Genomic DNA, 23,024 nt, shown 5'->3' with positions numbered 1-23,024 from the left:
TTTCAATAGATAATCAACTTTTGATATAAATGTGGCAATGACACTCTCTGTCAGCACATTCAAATCACTGTTAAACTTCAAAGGTCTGTGCAATCAAGGCCGCCTTCTCCACAGCCAAAGCAGAGGATTGAACGCAGGAGGGCTGCCTGCAGATGTGGCTCTTCACAGATGTGAACATCTTTCTCCCGGTCTCCTTTCCCTGCTAAAATCGGGGATGTGGTTTGGAAAAGATTCAAAACTGCATGAGGAGATCAGGAGGCAGCCAGCATAAAGAACAACCTCTTGTTCTTGTGCTTGGCAGAGTGGAAGAGCACTCAGGAAGAATAATGGTGATGTGGTGCTTGAAACCGAGGGGAGTTAGTCATTCAAATACCTTTTGAGTATCCGAGCCTCGTTGTGTTTTCTTATAGTCTCTGTTTGTGGGATGAAGATGCCGTATGAGACTCACCAAGGGAAAAATGAATTTTTCTAATCAGGGTGGTAGGAAAAATATTGAAGACGTAATGCAAATGTATCATAAAACAACAACGAAACACTCCAAAACAAAACAAAGCAAAGAGGAAAAACAGAATCATTATATTAAAAGCAAACTAAAAAGGACTGGTTTTCTGACTTCTGGCCATTCTTTTTAGTGGATGGTGCAGTATGTACAGGTATAAATGATTTTTCCTGCAGAGCCTGAGAGTGCTCTTGGCTTGCCCTGTGGCTGGGATGTGTTGGTGCTATCTTGTCGGCAGAGCTCTGAAATTAGCCAGGCTTTTCCTGCCTCCCCTCCTCTAGCACAGCCACGCCAAGAGCAGGGATCTGCGGAGGTAGGTCTTCAAAGCTAGAGATAAAGCCATCACATGATTTCTTACAAGATTAAACCCACAGCTTGTAATAGAACAAATACAGCCAGATATCCTGGCTTTTTACCATGACCTAACCCACTGTTGGTTTAGCAGCTAGCAGGAAACTGTTAGTAACCTGCTGTTGGTGCATGAGAGAAAAACGGGTGAAGCTGCAGTAGAGCTAATTCTTGAAGTTCATCTGGACTCATACGTTATTATCTACCTTGCTAGAGGAGGCATCTGCTACTGTTCCATTTCCTTCCAAAGCTTTAGGGTAGCACTGTATTTTATCAGTATTTTCTTTTTCTTCTTTTTCCTTCCTTTATCAACAATAAGCATTTTTCATATACAATGAGATTTATTTTAAGAGCTCACAGGGTAAGGTTTACAGCAGAAAATACTTGCCTGAGAAAGCTGACAGTCCCAGCAGCTGAATGGCACCCATCACCTTTCGCACAAGGACACAGAAGCACTTTGTTTATGGCATCTTGAGGATAAAGCACTCCAGATTCACATAACAGACTGGTACGAAAGCTGTGCTGTGCAAAGCATGGCTCTGCATTGCACATGTGAAGATGCCAAAATACCCTTGTGTTAGTAAGTCAGGTCTCAAAAAGGATGTAGCTCTGTGCCTAGTGTATGTGAACAGCATCATGTTTAATAATCCCGTATCTCCAGAGATCCAGCTATCCATTTTACCTTATGTACCTGCAAATATGACAGCAGATACGTGAAGAACTTGAAATTTGTTCCAGTTTTTGACTTCTTGCTTACAGCTGCTATTCACGCTGCACAGAAGCAGTGTTTTATGTTGTGCACTTTTCATAGTTTCTTCCAAAAGTGCTGAAAAAACAGTGAACATCGTGCATCCCAACGGGCAGCATCATGCCTGAGAGGCTACATTCCTGTTGTGCGGGCTCCTCCTTTGTGCTTTCATTTGAGCCTTGGCATTCTGCAAACAGCACGAGCGTGAAATGTTATTTTGGCATCACCAAGAAGAGCTGATTGACGGACAGGTGGAAAAGGAGGCAGTAATGAAAGGCAAGAGCAGTCATTTACACAGATGACTATGGAAAACCTGTAATCAATTAATAATTTGCATGTTCAGAATAAAGATGAGTTGAGAGGTAAATTATTAACTGCAGTCTAGTAGCTTCAGCTAGATGATAGCAGATAATTTGTTATGCTTACATTAGCAAGTAACTGAGGTAGGAAGGATACATCAAAATCCGAAATTGTTGCAGTACAATTTGTGCAAGAATCTAAAATGTACCTATTGGGACTGAACAAAACTTTATCGGTATGCCTTTTGAAGAAGAAGATTTTTTCCATCAAAGAAAGTTTTTACCAATTATGTCTCTTACAAAAAGTTCTGTCTTTTCAGAACAAGGAAAAGAAGCCAATCTTCAGACTTCCTCCCAAATCTCTATTTCCCCCAAAGTCAAAATAATAAAGAAGATAGTATTAAAATTTTACTTGCCCCTTGTCTCCTCATATGCACGCAACAATTCTACGGTTTGCTGCGTTCTTAAGTTTTTTAGTAGCATCCAATGTTATGACAATGAGACCCAGTGATGCTGGAAAAATTTCAGCAGTCAAATGATGAGATCAGTAAATAAATTAATGGGACTGGGAAGCAATTAGCTGGTGATTTTCTGATAACAACTACTTATCCTGCATTCTGGTCGCTGCTTTTAATTCAGCTCTTCCCTGCCAGCTAATCAGAGCCAGCATGAGGTTCGCTCTCTGATATAAAGGGCATCAGGAGTTGCATTTCATGGATGAGTTTCTCTGGTAAAACTTTCCAGCCCCTGCTATGCCCTGAAGGAGCTTTGCTGCTGCAACATGTGGTCCATACATCCTGTGAGAGTCTCATTAGGATGGTTCTCCTTGGATTCAGGGGGAGCGGAGCTGGCCCTTACACATTATAACTGATTAAACACTGTATATATCTGCACCCGCATTTTCAGATGAATGGTTGTTACAGAGCCAGAATTCCAGATTTTCCTAGTTCAGATCTTTTTAGATTGGAAACAAGCATGCGTTTTGACGTGAGCTTTATCCCACCTTGCTCTCCACCATTCACAGACGTCCTCTTGGGGATGTTTGAGGGCAGTGCTGGCACGGGCAACCTCGCTGCAGCCTGGGGCATGCAATCCACACCAGGCCTAGTTATTTTTCGAGGCAGTTAGTTACCCTTTGTATATGAGTATAGAGGGATATAAGTCATGTAATTCCATGGAATGGCTCTTGGTTTGTATCCTCGTAGCTATCTGCAGGAGCTTGTTGGCTCCCATCGCGGTGTCTTACTACGTTAGCACATATGTGGCCTGGGCACCGTTCCTGCTGCTGGCTGATAGCACTCGGCATCTGGAAAACGGCCTTGTTGGGGAAGTTGTAACTGCACTGCCCCTGGCTGACACCTTGCTGGCACTGCAGCTGCAGTTCCTGCTGGTTTTCCCCCAGCACGAGGAGCACAGCGGGCTGTGCCAGGGCTTGATCTGCCTGGTGGCCTGGCTCCTGGAAATCTGGCTGGCTTTAGCTTTTGTGTGAATAGCTGTGTTTGTGTCTTCAGTGCTTGTGCATCTCCCGTGCAGATGCAATGTTCCCAAAATGGGAGGAACTGAACAGTGTTACAGAAACAGCATTTTCTGTGTGTAGGAATCGGTTGGCAGATGCAGGGGTTTTTAAACTTGGAGGCCTTTTATGACAATGGTATGAAGTGGTGCATAGTCCTCTAAATATGTAGTCAAAATTTGTTGTCCCTGTACCTCCCTTTATGAAAAATGCTCCAGCTGGTCCTGGTTCACGTGTTAAAGGGTGAATGGTCCAGCACATCTCTGGATATGCAGGTGTGGACCCAATTGTTTCTGGGGCAACTACACAGATCCATTTTGCTGCTGGAAAACTTTAAATCTCTGATATCCTTTGCATATAAAAGTGCTTCACGATAATGATCTGGATTTCCTTAGTCAAGTAACAGCAATTTAAAAATCCCCTAGGCATCCCCTGGAGATAGCTGGGAGGGGGGGGCTCCAGGAGAGCAAGTGAGGGGCTGGCCCAGTTAGCCGCTCCCCTGCGCTTACTGGTTTCCACTGGGAGGTGTGGAGCAGCTCAGGATCCAGCATTAACTGAAAGCCAGTTAAGAGGTAGGGTTAAATATCCTACGTTTCCCTCAGCTATGAGATTTGAGATACAGCCCTGCAGCGCTGGTCTCAGTTTCTGGTCACCCAGCCTGTGCCAGAACCGCTGGAAACAGCGCTGCTTAGCTCGGGGTAAGTTAATTCAATTCGTTACAGTCAGCAGATTTCTTAAAAGTACCAAAAGGTTAAATCAGAAAGTGTTGGGAGATCATCAAGGCTGATTCTGGGGGAAGGAGAGGAGCAGAGAGGGGGAGTTGATGAGAACTGTGCATCGGAGCCAAGGCCTCTCGAGGGACTCAGGGGCGTCTGCTTTCTGCGTGCCCTCGTGCCCAGCTGCTGGGGTGGAAACTGCCATTTAGCTTCAAGGAGCATCAAATCGTGCTTGTTAGGCTAGACCATGCGCTCCGAGAGGCACTCCTCCACCTAAAAAGCTCTTACAACTCCTCTGATTAGTGAGCGTAATTAGAAAGTCTGTGTTCACTGCAAGAAAACTGCTTTGGTCTAAGCTCTGGTATGGATTAAACTGAAAACCAAAACGTCATCGTGTTTTGACTAATTGCTGTTGAAACTTTTCAGCAAAATGTCAAAACTTGAAGTGAGGCCACATCAGAAAATTGAAGTGTAGTAAATACATGGCTGGTATTAAAAAAAATAATAAATGAATCAGATGCACAGATCTAAGGGAAAAGAAATTACTGAGCACGATTGCTTGGGTTCCATAAAATGAAATTTAAGTTCAGTATATTAAAAAACATGTGGTCTGTATTTGAAAACATTTTATGTAAAGGCTTAAGAGCAAAAATGGGAAAGATGTGGCTGCAGATAAGCTCTCGTGTTCAGAAGAAAGCATAGGTCATGGTTCAGGCATGAGAAAGAAAAACTAAACTCGGGATCAAGTGTAGTAAGTGAATATTTTGTTATGGACTTTAGTAGGCTTCAGAGAACTCACAGAAGGTATTTTCCCAAATGTGTTAAAATAAGGGCTCCTATCAGCCTCAGTGGACTTCAGTTCAGGACTACACCAAGCAAGATTTATGGAGCAGCAGTTACAGTTCTCAGATTCTGCTAATTCAGGGTCCATTGGAAATTCCAAAGCTAACTGCCAGCAAAAGGTACCTCAGCAATATTTTCTGGTTTTATTAGTGAGGCTGAAGCCAAATCAACACCAGTTAGTATTGCCTGCTACACAATAAAGTAGTGCTGACCCAGATAATAGTTTGCCTAAGGAAATGATAATCTTTCCAATTTTCATTTCAGGAAAAAGCAGAGGCCCTGCATTTTTTTTTGTTTGAATTTCATGTCAGTGACTGTGCTGGCCTGGAGAAAGGATTTCATTGTGTGATTTCTGAAAGAGAGCTGATATATTGAGCAGGATATTAACCTTCAGGTCTTTACAACATAGAGGAGTGTTTCTGAAGTTTTGCTTGAGCCAAGGAAGGCAAGATCGGTAGCCCTGACTTCTGGGAATCACAGAATCACAGAATCACAGAATTTTCTAGGTTGGAAGAGACCTCAAGGTCATCGAGTCCAACCTCCAACCTAACGCTAACGCTAACAGCCCTCCACTAAACCATATCCCTAAGCTCTACATCTAAGCGTCTTTTGAAGACTTCCAGGGATGGTGACTCCACCACTTCCCTGGGCAGCCTGTTCCAATGCCTCACAACCCTTTCTGTAAAGAAGTTCTTCCTAACATCTAGCCTAAAACTCCCCTGGCTCAACTTAAGCCCATTCCCCCTCGTCCTGTCACCAGGCACGTGGGAGAACAGGCCAACCCCCACCTCGCTACAGCCTCCCTTGAGGTACCTAAAAAGAGCGATAAGGTCACCCCTGAGCCTCCTCTTCTCCAGGCTGAACAAGCCCAGCTCCCTCAGCCGCTCCTCGTAGGACTTGTTCTCCAGGCCCCTCACCAGCTTCGTCGCCCTTCTCTGCACCCGCTCAAGCACCTCGATGTCCTTCTTGTAGCGAGGGGCCCAAAACTGAACACAGTACTCGAGGTGCGGCCTCACCAGAGCTGAGTACAGGGGGACGATCACCTCCCTAGCCCTGCTGGTCACGCTGTTCCTAATACAAGCCAGGATGCCGTTGGCCTTCTTGGCCACCTGAGCACACTGCTGGCTCATATTCAGCCGACTGTCCACCATCACTCCCAGGTCCTTCTCTGCCTGGCAGCTCTCCAACAATTCCTCTCCCAGCCTGTAGCTCTGCTTGGGGTTATTGCGCCCCAGGTGCAGGACCCGGCACTTGGCCTTGTTAAACTTCATGCAGTTGACCTCAGCCCATCGGTGCAGCCTATCCAGATCCTCCTGCAGAGCTTTCCTACCCTCAAGCAGATCGACACACGCACCTAACTTGGTGTCATCTGCGAACTTACTGAGGGTGCACTCGATGCCCTCGTCCAGATCATCGATGAAGATATTAAAGAGGACCGGCCCCAGCACCGAGCCCTGGGGGACGCCACTAGTGACTGGCCTCCAACTGGAATGTTACATCTTACACCAGTACTCACACCTGAGCAAAGGGGCCCTGAATTTCTGTAGTCATAGTTCATGACTCGGTGATTTTGTGGGGAAATTTGTGGGAGAGGTATGGTACAATTGTACTTCAGCTGCATCTTTCACTCAGCTGGGTGCAAACTGAAGTCATTATCAGCAAATAAGTATGCATGTATGTAATTTTATTCCTCTGTGCGATTCTGCTGCAGTAGTTGAGATAACTTAGAGTAAAAGGTGGCGGGATGGGATTTTAACCAGTTAACTGTAATGTTTTAATGCATCCAAATCGACCATGACACTTAATAACATTAAGCACGGAGTACTACGTCAAAAATAGGCTCCTATTCTACTACAGTGTAGAAGTCCTTTTATATAGAGAACTGGAAGGGAGAAGAAATCCAGTGTAAAAAACTCCCAAAGATGAGCTATCAGATACATGATACAGACATTGGGTAAAAACAACCAAACAAAAAGCATGCACAGCTTCAAGAACTGAACTTTCTGAGCCTGACCGTCATTTCTGCAGGAACATAGATCATCCCGCAGAGAGCCCAGCTAACGTGGCTCTGTGGTGACGGGGAGGAAAAGTTAACCCTGGGCAGTTTCCCTGTAATTTGTTAAAGACTAATGAAACACAGATCTAAGTGTAACCCAACTAACAGTTTAATGTGGAACAATTGGAGGGAATTATCGAGTGATTGACTGTCTGCTGGGTACCGGGAAGGGCTTTCAGATGGTCTTTCCTGCTGAATGCCAGTCCCTCGGGATCCTTTCTGTTAGCCCTTTGTTCGCAGCCCTCTTCTCCAATATCTGCCATGACGGCTGGTGTTTTTTATTCCTTTGCTTTACACCTGCTTTGTGTTAACAACCAGCAAAAGCTGAAGCATGACGAAGAGAATTTGTCATATTATTGTGATTCTGACACACCCGAGGTAGGATGCTGATCAATCATGCACGGGTGGCTGGCTCGTCAGACAATATAGCTCATGCACACATATCTGCCTGCTGAAAGCAAGTTAAAATCATCATCGATTTGCAGGTGGATTAAGGAATGTAATAGCATTCCCTTGCTGAAAGCAATAAAGTGGCCCATTAGCAAATGTGGTTGGATTGTTTCAGTGGGCTGCTTTCAGTCTCTATTCTTGTTATTTATTTATTTATTTATTTTTTTAATAACTCAGAGGAAGAAAGAGCATACCACGTACCACCCAGGACCATCACTGAGACCTGTAAACCAGTTTGCACGGTTCACTGTATTTCCAAAGGAAGAGATTACCAGACAAATAGAAACAAATCTTGGCTGCTTCATTGTTTTGTCCTTGGAAAAAGTATGTCTTCCTTAAAGACTTTACTCTGTGTTACTTTTCAAATAGGAATTCAGCCTGCTGGTGCTGATAGAGGTGAGCATAGTATCTAGAGATTAAGTAACTTTAATTACAATAATACTGCATACAGGATTATTTCTCACTGTTTCTCACAGATGAAATATTGTCTATAGGTGACTGAAAAGCGTATCAGGAAATGTAAAGGAAGGACTTGGGTCATCTTCTGTTTTTTAAAAAGTAAGCATAATTTCCATCTGATGTCAATTGTGTTGTACACTTTATACATTTTTGTTCTAAACTAGCAGTACTGAAAAGTTTGATTCTAGCAGATTCTTATCTTACTCTTTTCATGCACATTATAGTCTCCAATTTAATGAAGGAAACCTGGAAGGACTTAAAGAAAGCTGTTTAAGAGAGGAAATTAGCAGTATGCATGAGATGCCTCCTGCTCTGTAGATCAGACAGAGAATGCCAAGATTCTATCCCAATTCTTAGAAATAGCTGATCAGCCTGCCTTTGTGGGTGATTCCTCCTTAGGCAGTTGAAAATGGGAGTGCTGGGTGGGAGCAACAAGGAGGGGAAGCTGCTACAGCATGAGACAGAACAGATATCTGGAGATTTTGCTTCAGGCGCAGTGTTCAGTGCCCTGAGCTGCGCTGCTGAATTTAAGTCACAGCTGAGTACTCTGTAGCCCTGTTTAAATTACAACAGTGGTACTCACCACGTGTGTTTACTGCTCCAAGGAAACACTCATACTTGACAACTCTGTAGGTAAGCCTTTGCAAGTGATGGACTTCAGGTGTTTTGTTGTTGTATATGTTCAAGTACTACATATATGTGCTGGCACAATGGAAAAGTTGAGGTGTTCAAAATCTTAAATGCTTTAACTTATAAAGAATATAATATTTAAGCAATTCCTCCTATGTTGGAAATAAACTTGAAATGTAAAAGATTTTTTTTCACAGAATAAAAAGTTCTAGAAACATTGACCTGAGCAGTCCTGAGGCCTTCAAAGTGTCCCTATCCAGGTGCTGTGCATGCAGCATACCCTGGGGGCCAAGCTTCCCGGGGGGCACCATGATATCCCTGAGATCCTCCCCAAAGGGAGATGTGATGGGTGATCTCCCTTGAGCCTGTCTGCTGTGGGAGATGTGCCCTGGGAGTCTGCAGTGCACAAGGCAGCTCAGGTGCAGGCACAGGTGGGCTGAGAAGCTGTAGGGGATGAGTGGGAGCAGGGCTGGCCCCTACTTGAGGCCTCCTGGGGCTGGGCAGTCTTGCAGCTGGGTTTCTCCATGGCTTCTGCCTCCTGTTAGAGGGCTGTGGAAGTTTGATCTTTGTTTTTGTCACCAGTACGGCAGGATCTTTTTTGGTTCTGGATGCTGATCTTGTTCATGTCCTTATGGCTGGGTGAGTGCAAGGCTTTTGTGTGCCCTGTCTGTGCGGGCAGGCTGTCTTGGGGTGGCGTGTAGATGGCACGGTGAGAATTAGTAATGTCTTTGTTTTAGGAGGAAAAAGAAAAAAAATCCTCAAAAGGCTTCAAGTATTAATTCTTCTACAAGCTTGGCTTTGATTCCACTTGTGCAGAATATATTCTCACAGACTGGGGAGTAAGAGGGAGGCTCACGAATTAATGTTTAAAAACCTTCCTACACAAATACTCTGAAATTGCTCTTTCAGCACAGAGTAACTGAATAATTCTAGGGCTTGATATCCGAAGGTCTTTCGGCTCTAGGAGTAATTCCAATAGGAGCTCTTTCCTTTCTTCTAGAGGCATTTAAAGGGGAAAATTTCTGAGTTTAGAGTTGTGAATCTCTTATTGGATCAGGCTTGAAATCTGTCTGTTCTTGGTCTTCAGCCAGTGCAATTTTTGTGGGGGAAATACTCCTTCTATTCAATGGAAACTAATGCTTTTCTCTGGGGAAAATGGGAATAATTTTCTTTGCTGAATTGGTGTGCCTAAGTCTGAGCTCCAAACATCATCAGAAAACATTTAACATCTAATCTCTATAAAAAACATAATTATCAGCTTTCTGCTAGTGTTTCATACTACCCAGGTGGATGGTGATATAAATGGAAAGAACTGATCCAGAAGGAGGGGGGTAATTTAAGATATTTTGAGATTTAGCATTGCTAAATGGCTCCTCCCTTCTACCGTGGTGCTCACAGCTCTTGAAAAATGGAATTTGAGTACAAGAAAAAAAACTGCTTGGGTGTGTGAGGGAGCTGGTTCTGTGCAAGGGGTCGGGCTCTGGGAAGTGCCAGGGTGGACGGTGCCCGCTGGCAAAGCCAAGTGCAGAGCTCTGCTTCTGCCGCACAGCTGCTGTGGGGTGCCTCACGCAGGAGGGAGGGCACAACGGGTAGAGGTAAGCCAGGGGCTTGGTGCGGCCACCAACAGAGATGTGTGCGCTGCCTGCAGGAGGACGGATAGGAAGGAAGCAGTCAAGTGTTTACAGCTCTTTCTGCTTTCAGCCAAAGCAAAGAGATTGTTACCGAGTCTCTTCTGACAGAAGTGGAGATGCTAGATAACTGGGGATCAAAGAGAGGAGCTGTAACTTATCTTCTGGAAAATTAAATTGTATGGCTACAGACTGGTCAATAGTGATGTAGTGAATAGTTTTGTTTCATACCTACCAGCTTTGTCACCCTGTCCCACCCCTGTCTCAGCTCCATATTCCCTCTCGTCTCTTCCACCATAAACATGGGAGATGTAAACCAGAAGAAAATAAGGTACCAAGAGACCTTTTCAAATTGAAATGCCACAAGATTTTTGCTTGTTAGCTATGCTCTGCTTGCAGCTAACAAGAAGACAGTTGTGCCTATTTTCAGCCTAATCAGCTAGATGAGGATTGTCAGGGTGTTTAGAGAGCTCAGGTGTGCCACATGCACAGCTGAGAAAGAGGCGAGGGCTGGAGGGCCCCTCAATGAGAGGGGCTGGCTGTGGGTGACAACTTGTGGGTCTCAGGTTTCTGGAGAAGGATTATATTTGGGAGGAGGCTTCTGGCATGTGTTTATAGCTTGCTGTGATGTGCTGTTGTGGGTGCTCTTTAAGAGCAGAGCAATGACGACTGTGCTATTCTGGCTCAAATTCTGCTGATCTTAAGAGCTTCTCAGCTTTTATTCTGTTATTTCCTCCCCATGGCTCTGTGACAGCAAACTTTGTCATACATCCCTTCAATGTGGGAGCCGTCATCTCGTCTGGAGTGGTGGGGAGCGAAGTGCGTTGTGTTACCACAGCAGGATTTTGCTGCTTGACTGCAGTTATCTCACAGCGTGATCTGTAACGTAGAGGTATGAAGAACTTGGTAAGATGGAGAAGAATTGAGTCCTGCTATGTTGCTCACAACACTGAAATGTTTACTGTACTTCTAACTGCTGGAGATGTAGGTGGATCTCCCCTTCCACTGCTGAGCTAGGCTGGCACTCTGGTAGCTACCATGGCTTCTCTGCCAGAGTCCTCTCTCTGAAACAAGCTCTTTTCAAGGTCTGCATCTTTCCTAGCACTTCTCCCAGCTCTTCCCTTGCTTTTCTCCCTGTTGAGTACAAGAATCATCCTCTTGCTGGAGGAGTTAACTGCGGCATTGTGTGAATGCCAGGCAGTTTGGTTGCTTGTGTCCTCATTTAAGGAGAAGACATGGGCTTGTAAGCATTCATTGCTGAGGTATGATTATGTCCTAGACCACAGTAGCTACAGACATCTTCCTACAATATGCTTTGGCAGAGCTGAGTTGATTAATGAAGCCAGAAGCATGAGGAGGAAAACTCTGGGAAACTCCTATGCCACACTAAAATACCTAATCTGAATTAAAATTTCTAATATGTGTTGTCTGCTTTCCAAGCTCAGCAAGACTCTGTGCCAGGGAAGAGCAGCAAGGGGCCCTGAGCAGAGAAACGAGAAGCTTACCATTTCTAGCTGTTGAATGAGGTAATAGGGCCGCAGGACAGAGTATCAGCATCTCAAAAGCCCTTCAATGCAGTCTAATGCTGTCAGCCTAAGAAGTGCTGTGTTGATGTAACGAGTGCTTGAACTCAGAACTTTTTAATGTACTTAAGAGAAACAAGACCACCCTGATTAGCTGCAGTTTGCTTTTCAAAAGCAGTTATGATTACTGAAATATTGTCACATGCTATGAATGTCTCAGTTCTGTGTCCAAGGTATTGCAGGCTGGCTACAAAGCTATTAATTTAAGTGGTTTGGCCTCAAATGTTCTTTCCCATTTTGAGGCAGCTTGGCAGCCGAACCAAGCATAAACGTATCTGTGTGTATTTTCCTACTTCAATCCACATCCTGGTACTTTCAATGTAAAGACTGTGAGATCCTATATCTGATAGGCTGTGGGGCTGGTAGAGGGGATACTGCAAGGAGTCTGAGACACGTTGACATGGGGGTGCTGGGCCTGGGACTGCTCTTCTTGTCTGCCCCATCTCCCATCCCTCTTGGCTCTGCTGGCTGATGCATCCTGATGGTCCTGAGGTGATGGCTGATGGTCTGAGGACATGACTTGAAACAAGGTTGTTTTCTTAATTTTTTTCCTAGTTGGATCACTTTGGAGATCCTATCTGTGACAAAAATTTGCCAACACTTGAAATGGCACAGGATGAAAGGCAGAAACAAACTGTTGGGCATTAAGAAAAAGGGACTCTTTTCATCAACAACATCAAGCTAAATGTACATTAAATCAACTCCTCTGCTAGGCCAGTGGTGTATGGCATCTTAAACTACCCCATGTACTTCTCACTAGCCCGTGTTTTGTTCCAAGTCACTCAATAACTGCTTGGGCCTAATCTGCTTTGGAGCCGCGTGCTGCTTGGTGGAGAGGGATCCGTGCAGGATCTCCAGGCCCTACGAAGTGCGCCATGGACCGAAGGAGTGGTGCCACTGGGCCAAGGATGATTTTTCACCCTAAAATTGTCAGTCTGTGTGACTTCTTGTGGGGGGAGTCCTCCAAGAGCTGTGCAATACTTTTTTTTTTTTTTTTTAATTATTATTTTTATTTTTGAAACCTAAGGATCAGTGGCTAGTTTGTGGTGAAGTGCGCTGGGGCCTGTTTTCTGGGCTGTGGCAGGCCGCAGGGATGGAGATGTGCGCTGAGGTAAAATGCAAAAATGCTGTGAAATTTCAGTCAGCTTCTCTCCTATTTGGTGTTGGTTGTCTCTTTTTGGTGACTTCTTGCTGCCTTGCTTGCTCTGTGTTGGCACATGCAGCTGTGATCATCTCTGGTAGATCTGAAGTAGTTGGATACACATCAGCACTCTGGTGTGTACGCACCTCAGTCTGTACTAGCTATGGGGGTACTTTCTACTTTTATTTTTGCTGTTTTTAACGTTCTCTGTGAGATTTCTAACATTTAATCTGTGGCAGGTAGCTAGCTACAGTGGGTCTGGCTCAAGCCAAAGTGCATGGGACTATGTGTAAAACTAATGGCAAGTTGGATAGCTTAGTGTGAAGTCCTTGGTTCTGTCAGCATGCTAACATCAGAGACCTCACTGCATGTTGGACTAAATTTTCTGAAATCGCTGGTGTGTGAAGAAAGACATGATACAAATTCTGATTTCCTGAAGGTGGATAAAAAACTTTAAAAGCTGTTTCAAGCTGACCGCGCACCATTTCAGCCACCCAAAATACTGATTTTCAATTTCTTTCACCTGGAGGTGGGGGAGCATGGGTGACTACGTCAGCACTGTTTGAGAACCTGGCACTAGAGATAAAAAATATTTTGTTGTAAGAAAAGATTAGTCATTCTGCAAAAGCTTTGTAGTGAAATACTATCTAGGTAGAAATACCAGCTGAACTTTAATTCCAAAGATGGGCACTGCTTCATTATTTGAAGATGTTTGCTACTGTTATGATCAATATGAGTCGTGCTTTCATGAGCCTTCATATTGTGCAGCTCAGAGCTCAGTGTTGTGGATTTCATTGTCAATCTCCTCTAATTCATTTTCTGCTCTCCAGCATTAATCTTTTCTTGTCAATGTTTTCTAAATCAAATCCAGCACAGCCTGTGGAAAATAAAGCAATTGTTTAAATTGATGGCTTTGAACAAAATAAATCATAAATCAGTACTTAATCTTTGAAACCCCTTTTCATCTAGAACATTTTTTTTCCCCCTGGAATGTGATTATAGAGCATAGATTAGAAATAGGCAAGAAAACCGTGCCACCTGCAGGTGCTGGAGAGAGGGTGCAGTTCTCAAGTGTCCAGCACAGGCAAAGCTGCTGAACTGCCCCTCACATTGGTTTGTAGGTGATCAAGATACATATGCTCAGTTCTTTCTTCAGCAAGTGAAAGGCATGAAATATGCTAGAGATCACTCTTCCAGAACTTCTGTGTTAATCTTGACTAGAAGTAAGTGAATAGGCTCAGATGAGGCAGGCTCAGTGGAGTATGATTTTCCTTTTTGTTGCCTTCACAAAAAGCACATGCAGCCCTAGGTCTAAGGTCCCCCATGGGCCAGAAGTCAGATACTTTGGTGTATTGGTTTATGTATTACCTGATGCTCTTCTCTCAAGTCTGATGTCTCCCAGTATGCCTGGGAGGCAAAAAGACAGAGCTGCACTTCCACAAAGGTTGAACTGGTACTAAGGTTAGGAAATCTGCTCAGGTTTCTGACTGTCCATTGTCACATTTTTCAGCTGTTTGTGACTACGCTCAGTCTGAACTCCAAACTTGTCACGTTGCAAAAATAATGTAGTAGTGTTGCCAGTAGCAAAGTTGCTTTTCAAGTTTGGAGCTGCCTACAAATAAACCCTGAAAACAATGAGAGAACATGGATGGAAATGAATTAAGGAGAACAAAACATAGCAATGGAAGACAGCATGTGTTGCTAATTACCTGCCATTCCGATTTCTGAAGTAATTTTTCATCCATGAGCTATGTGGTCAAATGTAGCAGCAAACCAGGAGTGTACATTCTAGCTTGTGGGCATGTTAAATACTGGGAATTGACATTGTGTCATTGCTGCTACAGGTCTTCCATTTAGAATCGTTGTGCTGGAGCTTGGGGAGTGCTGCTGAGGCTGGATAGTTCATCATAAATCGTAATTGCATAAAGATGATCTGCACTAGCTCTGCAGGCTTGATTTCCACTTGTAACTGGCAGAAGGAAGAAGAATCAGAACAATTATCTGGTATTTATTCTGGCAAAGACTTTTTGGCTTCTCCTCATCTTCAAAGCCTCAGTTCTTGGCGTGACCAGAGACCTGTGTGCAGGGGAAGGTGACATGGACTTTAAGCAGCTATAGTCAGAGGCTGCTTCGGGCACCTTGCATGGTAGAACTTCCTTCAGCAGTGCTGGCTCTGGAAGTCTCAGCAGCCCCAAGTAAGGAGTTGGCTGGTCAGCAGCAGCTGGGCCTAGAGCTTAGCGCTGGGCTTTCTGGGGAAGAAAGCACAGGGCGCAGAGCTAGGCATGTGCTGCCTTGCTAGGTAGTCAGAGTCCAGCACAGTCCTGCCTGCTTATGCCCGTAAGGAAATCTAATCTTTTTGTTTAAGTACTCATGCACAGCAGGCTGAAAAGTCTTAGCAGGTACTCAAAATTCAACATTGGAAACATAACAGTTGTGCACTACCTGCTTCAGTGGAAGAGGAGCAGTCTGCAGCGAAGACTTCTTTTATTGGATAACTTATGCTGTGAGGGTGGGAAGGGAGAATATGGCTTTAATATGGTGCAGACACGTGTGGTATACCAAGGGTTTGAGCCCTAATTTTGCAGAAAGGGTATCTTTAAGGAGTAGTTACTATTGCACATGAGACTGGAAATTAAAGAAAACCTTGTTCTGGCAGCGTGCTTTCATGATGTATGGGAATCCTTATAACATGTTACGTAGGAGAAACTCTAGTGTAACTATGCCCTGATGATGCATCTCCTCTGTCACGCTGTCCTGCGGTTACTGAATGGTGTGCAGAGAGGCAGTGAAGTGTTCTGCTAATCCCAGGAAAATCCTGGATCAGAGGGATGTCTGCTGGAGCTGTGTTATGAATAGGATGTACAGTTTATCTTCTGGACTTGTGTGGACTTATTCTGTCCTTACTCTGATAGTCCTGCTTTTTCCTTCCCCTTTCTGAAGTCTAGCTTTGTGCCAGCTATGGTGTGGAATGGCAAGGGAAAAAAAAATGAAATCAATAATCCCTACATTTAAAGGAACCAATCTGCAATCTATAAGGGAAAAGGATTCACCTGTCTTGTTGCAAAGCACACTGGAGGGTATCAGTTGTTTGACATAAAACTGAAGCAAGCCTGCAGCCAACAATGGGCAGAAGTAATAGCTCATGCCACAGATAGAAGTTACAAGCTTGAGTTCCCTTGGGATTTTGCACCCTAAGGTTCAGCCTGTAGTGGGTATAAGGACTGAGCCTCCCAGTACGTGGGGCATCGAGGCAGTCTGCTTTCATTTCCCGATGCCTGTTTTCATGCGTCCTGTCAGCACGGAGAATATTCACAATCTCTACTTGCCCCCAGGCTTACTGGAATCCAGGGAAAGGCTTCCAGGTTTGGGGAAGAGGATGGACTGATGCACGCCATGGTCATATCTAAGCCTTATTTTCATAGGAATCTAGGCAAGGGGAATGGGAGTAGTTAAATATAGATACATATCTCCCTTAATTGCTCCTGTTTGATTAAGCATTCCGGTGTCTGTGGGACCGTGGAGGGAATTTGTCCTCTGAGAGAAAGTGAATAATGGCAGTAACAGGCTTTTAAAGCAGGCTGATATGCAATATTTATCGTATATGCTGGAATCCTCAAAAATTATTTTGGCTGGAAGCTATACTCGGCCTGGCCCCTGGAGGGCACCAACAGCCAACGTTACAGATCCTTATTTGCCTCTTAGCTATCACCACTGACATGCTGCGCTATGAAGATGGCAAATATATCCCCGTGTATAGATTAAATTGAACCTGCTTTGCCTTGCATAATTTGGAAATTCAAAAGACCAATTTCTTAGTGTAATTGAAAACCACTACATTTCAGGCTTATTCATTGAATCAGTATTTCCAGTTAGAATTCAAATTAGTCTTTCTACCTTTAAACAAGATAACGAGGGTGTAGTTATATTTACTCAGCCTGTTAACAATCAGGTTCAGTGTGGCTGCATATGATTAACTACACATATACAATTGCAAAAGGTTAGTACGAGTGTGACTCATGTCATAGGGGAAATCCATCTCCTAAGGCTGAAAATCTGAACTGACAGTTCTGTGCTCAGCCTAATGCCTGGGCCCCTCGGGAAGGGAAAAGTAAAAAGGAAGAGGAGAAAAGGCAAAATGACCAGCCTGACATAAGAGCCCTGTCAATTTGTATGTACTTCCCTCTGGATTTTTTTTTTTCTATTTAGCCTGGGGTCCTCTTGCTTTAAAGTTGCATTAATGCAGCTTTCCTGAATTACTTCCAACACCTGTCAGAAAGTGATGTGGCATCCAAATGCGTTTGTAGAGCACATCTGAGAGTCTGGATTCTGTGTGGGCCAGTCAGCTGGAAGCATAAGTTAGAGGCTTGCACATGGAAATGTTTATCTGGAGTGCAGCCTGCTCTTCATCACCGGCATCTGATGTGGTGGGTAAATTGGGTGGTAAACTCCCGAATTCTCTGGAATAGTGATGGGTTTTAAGAGAGAAGCTGGCTAGTATCAGCCACGTGTAGGCATCTGAGGCTGTGGGCAGACTCACTTGGTCTTTGGAGTGACTTGCAATCTGAGTGAGCTGATGCTCGTTCATTGCCAGTGGGGCCAAGTCGTGTTCCCTTGTTTCTAATAGCTGAAAACCACGCACCTAGATGGCTGGTGCGCAGCGGCTGCTTAGCTGTGCCTGCCTGATTTGTGCATGAGCACGAGGCACCCTTCAAAATAAGTGGTGTTAATAACTAGTTGTTTCTGCGTCGTGAGCAACAGTTGTGCTCAGGTGCTCTGAAGTGGGGCTGGAGGTGTGTGTTTGGGTTGCTCTGTCACAACTTTTTGGCTGATTCTGGTCTGCCAGCTGTCTTGTGCAAACAGACAAGGCACAATTTTCTAATAGGCTTCTGCTTTCTGCTCTATTGAGCAACCTGTGGCTCATGCTCCATTAACTGAAACGTGCATTCTCATTTATGCTCGTGCAAAAAAATAAGTGACTGTTGTTTTACACGTGTTTAAATGTAAAAAACAATGTAATATCCTAAAGAAGGGTGAAGTACTTCTCCATTGGCTACTATGCTAACTGTCCTTTCCGTCATTCATTTGCAGGACCACGCTGAGTTTTCTCTGAAAAAAACTTCTCTCTGCATCCCTGACTGTTGTCCTGGTGTTGTCAGCAAGCACAAGCCCGAATGGCATGCAGATTGTGTTAATTTGCACTGAAGGCAGTCTTTGCCTCTACAAATAAGAAAGCATCTTTAAACACATCAGTTCTCTACTGAGCTGAGTACTCCTGGTTTCCAGCTCTGTGGTGCACACATGCACTCGGCCAGCAAGATCAGAGTGGGACTTACAACGTAAGTGTGAGCAAGTTTATGATGAAGTCGTTAAATTCACAGACACTGTTCTTTTTTCAACATCTCAAATTGGACCATGGATTTGATATTTCAAGTAGTAACATCATTCTGCTGTTGAACTAGAATGGTGATGTTGGGTGGTATTTACTAGTTCTTCTGGTGTCACTGTGAGCCGTGAATCTCTCAAAAGAAATCAGTGGTTTGGATGGGAGAAGAGGAAAGGATAGAACTTGCTTGGGCAATCATACAAGCAGTCCTTGTGCTGCTTTTAACTTGTGCAGCTTTTAACTAAGCTGAGTGTTACCCATCCCCAGTCCAGTCACTGGATTACTCTGTTGTGCCCAACATAAGCTGCAGACAGAAGAGATTTTGTCCTAATAGACTTTTCTTGAAAGGCTGGCCATTGAGCTTGCTGTGTGGAGTCTTGCCCTTTGGCTACTAAGTGGTTTTGTTCAGGATGGCATCCTGCCTGTGCTTTTCAGTGACAGACTGGATTAATTCCAGGGAAGCTTCTTTGTTCTGCTGTTAATTAATAATGCATCTCTTTAAAATAAATAAAAAATCAATGCATATTTAAATGATAGCTAAAGTAGCCTCAAAAGCATAATTTTAGTCCATGAGGTGTGTAGTGCAGTGCTGTGTTGAAAATCCTAACTAGAGCAAAAGTTAACCATAATGCAAATTCACACATACTCTGAAGAACTTGGATGGTTATTGTTTCACGACGTTTTTCTTCTTGGAGAGAGGACGAAAAACACAAAGTGCAGTATCTTAGCAAGGTAAGTGAGCTAGTGAAGGTAATAACCTCTTTCATTCCCTTTCTGAAAGGGATTTGTAACGAAGACGAAACCTGTAGCAGTGTATTGAAGTGGTAAAGCTGCTACCCAGCGTTAACAGCTGTTTACAGAGCAGGTAGTCAACAAACTGCTCAGGAAAGCAGCTTACGTGACCGTTCCCTTCTGTTGAGCAATGCAGGGTAAAATAAGCTGTAAAACTAGGATCTGGGAGAAGATTTTTATCTACCTCTGTCACTGTACAACACTAGTCAATACTTTTCACTGTCCAGTTTCTTCTAATGATGCAAGAACTGAATTTTTAACGTGAACTTTTGCCATTGCTGCTTCAGCTGATTCTTGTAAAAGCTACCGGCATCTTGTTTTGCAACACTTACCTTTATTGCAAATCTCAAATAGTTGTGAAATGCCAGATCCTTTAAAATTCATTTGTGGCAGTTTTTCCTCACCAACATAGACAGTTGATATGGGGAGATCAAATGACATGTAGAGTCCTAAAGTGAGCATCCTAAAAAGAGACAGTTTTCTTATGGTTGTTGTTTATAGTTTTTTTTGTCTGTTTGTTTGACAAATACTCTTTCTGCTCCTTCCTCTGTCAGGGAATTGGAAATCTTTTCCCGTGGGGCTTGTTTTCCTCTGGAAGCATAGTTTCAAGCTCAGGGTTTTCCCTTGCCTCTAGAAGAGTCCTTTGCCAAGGTGATGGAAAGGCTCTGCTGTGCTGCAGTCTCTCACTGCTGCTCCTGGACTGCCCAACCTGGTGCTTTGTGTGCATCTCCCTCTGACGCTCTGTCCCCAGGCATGTCCAGAAAGCCCCAGGGCACAGCATGTCTTTGCTCTCACAGTTTGTCATATGATTCAGGGAGTAGTGACCAGAATGGGAAAAAAGTCAAATGTGGTTTTGGTGCTTCAGGAGTTATCGGTTAACAGGTGAGCAGAACCAGGTACTGCTCATGGTGATGTGGCCCTAAGGATTAAAGCTTGGGCTCCAATGAGATCAAAGTACGCAACTTACAACATGAAAAAGGATTGCTTTGATTAAAGCTGAAGCTTTAATTTCATTTACATGGTATCTAGATGATTTACTCGTGTGATCAAAACAGATCACATTGTAAATAGGTTCACAGAAAAACTGAGTGATGCTGAGTAAATGGAGCTCAGTTCACAGGCTTGGAGACAGAACCTAGTCCTAACCTCTAGCAGAGCGTGGGGCATGATGCAGACAGCTTTTCATCTTCTACTCTTCAGTCATGAGTTTTGAAAGCTTGCAGACAACTCAGCTCTGTTATATTTTTGCTTGGGGGTCGAGGTAGTGGAGAGGCAACTATATGCTACACAAGATAGAGAGATCTCGAAATGTAATATACATCTCTGGAGCAAGAGGACGCTTTGATTTGGCTGAACGTGAAGCGCCCTCATGGTTTGTCATAATGTAAGTCAGTTCTAGCCATACTTAACAATCAAAACTCAAAATCCTCTTGACAGTGCCCCAAATAGAATATATTTAAGTCAAAATGGCCATTGATTTAAGTTACTATAAAAGCCCTCTCTTCCTAGTGCCTGGAAGATTTATTAACAGAGTTCAAACTGCAGATGTGCAGAAGCGCAGGTGTTCAGAATATACTGGGCAAGAATCATTAGTATAGATTCTTTAAAGTCATTGCCAGCATTTTTTAAAATACTCCTCTAGAACAAATGACTCCCATAAGTGGAGATAATCTTTATTGAAAAGATATTAAATCTTCTTACTGCCATGAACTAGATTTTGGAAATGCTGGACATTCTATTTATCAGTAAGCTGGTTCATGGGAGCCTTCTGGTTGCATTAAAGGTGAGAATTAACTCAACCAGATACTAAGTATGAATGATTTAGGAGCCTTCCCAGAAAATGACTTGGAGAATTTAAACGCAAGATCTCCTCCAAAATGATGTCGAAACCCTTTGTTTGTTTCTCAGGGATATCCTGGTTTATGTATCAAGCTATGTTTGACCTTTATTGCCTCTGCAGAAATAAAGGCTTTGAAGTGGATAGCTTGAAATATTTAAAGATCTCTACGTTTCAAGGGTAATTGTAACAGAAACATCTTTGCTGAAATGCCCCTTAGCACGTTTCCAGTGGAATTAATCAACCACCCTTCAGAACTGGCTTGCAAACCAAATAATGGAAATTACCCCAAATTCTGTGTATGTTCCCAGCTACTTAAAGATGGTGATAACTAGAGCAGGGAAACCAGCAGCTTTGTGGTACCTGAAAATGAGATTTATCTTGTATTGGTTACAAGTTCCTAAATTAATAATAATAATAATCTTGGAAACAGCATTTTTGGTTATCAGCTTGGTTCCTATGTTTTTGAGCAACTGCGTGAGAGAACTATGGTAGAATACTCTGGAAGGGTGTTGGAGAGGTCATGTAACTCATCAGCCCCATGGCAGGATCAAAGGTATATTAATCATATCATATATTTATTCAACGCGTTCTGAAAGATCTCCAATGTTAGAGACTCAGCTAATCTATTCTGCTTCCTCATCCTTGCCATTAGAAAGATTTTCTTAACGTTTTCCCAACATCTATCTTTTTGTAACGAGTCCAAAAAACTGAGCAACTTGTCTTATCCGTCACAGGTATGAAAAAAAGATTATGTTCCCCTCATGAAGACTTTGAGGTCCTCCCCGTGAGCTGCCTTCTCTTTAGGGCACACGGCTCTAAATGTTTTTAATCTTCATGTCATGCTTTGTGAATCTCCGATTAGCCTCATTGCGCTCCTGTTACTCTCTGCAGTTGGTTTGTATCTCTCTTGATCCAGAGTATCTTTCTCAGACATCTAAAATAACATCCATCACCAATTTTTGGTTCAGCAGCGGTGTTTGAAATATGTTTGCTATCGAGCTTAACGTAAACAAGTACTGTTAGCAGAACGTTTTTTCCTGTGCCAGGAGATTGGTATTCCATAGTAACAAAAGTCACGGATAAAATTAAACCTAATACTGAACATTAATTTGGGAATGAATGTACATTTAAAATGATATTGGGTTCTAAAGCAGGCTTTCAGAATATCCAATCTTACTATTTTTTCTCCAGTGACTTGGATCCAAACAGCTTCAGTCTTTGACCTTTTTTACCTGACATTTCCCTACCTCCTCTACCTTTCCCAACTTCTTTTCCCTGCTTGTCTTGTGAATACCCGGCGTTCCAGTAATGAGTGCTATTTTTTTTGTGTGTATTTCAGTTCTTTATAACAAGTTCAGGATCTCTCAGCCAGTGTGCAAGTGCTTTCTTGCTCTGGAAGATGCTCAGCCCTCATTTGCACACACTCTTTGACGTGACAACCTATTTCGTGACAAAATGACATTTGTTGCTGATTTTGCCACATGAACCTTGTGCAGAGCCTTTTCTTCTTCCTGCAATTAAAGCTTGCGTCTTAGTTACTGCCTTTTGTTTCTTTTGAACTCGTCAGGGGAGGTATATAATCAGATAATATTTGAAATTACAATCCTGGCTAAGACAAAACATAAAAACGTGAGGTAGTCATCACTTCAGATTAGCATTTGAAAGCTGATAAGTAGACAGGCCAAATAATCTGCACTCATTTCTGAGCAACAATTTAGGATTCTGGGGAATCAGGTATCTCGCTAAGCAGATTGAGGAAATAAGGCTCAGTTAACCAAGGTGGGAAAATAAAGCTGCAACAGCAGAAGCTGGGACGATTTGCCAGTCACTCGCAGCTGAGGAATGCAGATATTCATTATCCTGCTGGAAAAGTAGGGGTATGCAGTGATATAACTGGCGGTGATAAAACGTTGGTAAAAACTTGGGACTGAAGTAGACCATTTGATCCCTTAAAACCAGTCCAGAAGATGCCAGAAAAAGTCTGACTCTCACATGGTAAAGCCACGCCACAAACCTGGTGTGGGCTGTGGGCATGGTAGCAAACCTGGGACCTTTAGCACAAAAGTGGAAAAAATTGTGATGTGCCAGAGGGAAAG

At 43.5% G+C, this 23,024-nt stretch overlaps 1 long non-coding RNA gene across 1 annotated transcript in view; it reads left to right on the top strand.

Moving 5' to 3' along the window:
* LOC311442092 overlaps nucleotides 1-23,024 on the top strand; it is a 146,418-nt gene that overhangs the window by 6,863 nt on the left and 116,531 nt on the right. The window contains exon 3 of the long non-coding RNA XR_014696442.1: nucleotides 18,002-18,249. This is a non-coding gene — a long non-coding RNA (uncharacterized lncRNA). The remainder of the gene's footprint in view (nucleotides 1-18,001; nucleotides 18,250-23,024) is intronic.

This window comes from Aythya ferina, assembly GCF_964211825.1.
Source record: "Aythya ferina genome assembly, chromosome: 10".
Lineage (NCBI taxonomy): Eukaryota > Metazoa > Chordata > Aves > Anseriformes > Anatidae > Aythya > Aythya ferina.
The sequence above is the reverse complement of the archived record's forward strand: the minus strand, read 5'-3'. Positions and strand labels throughout refer to the sequence as shown.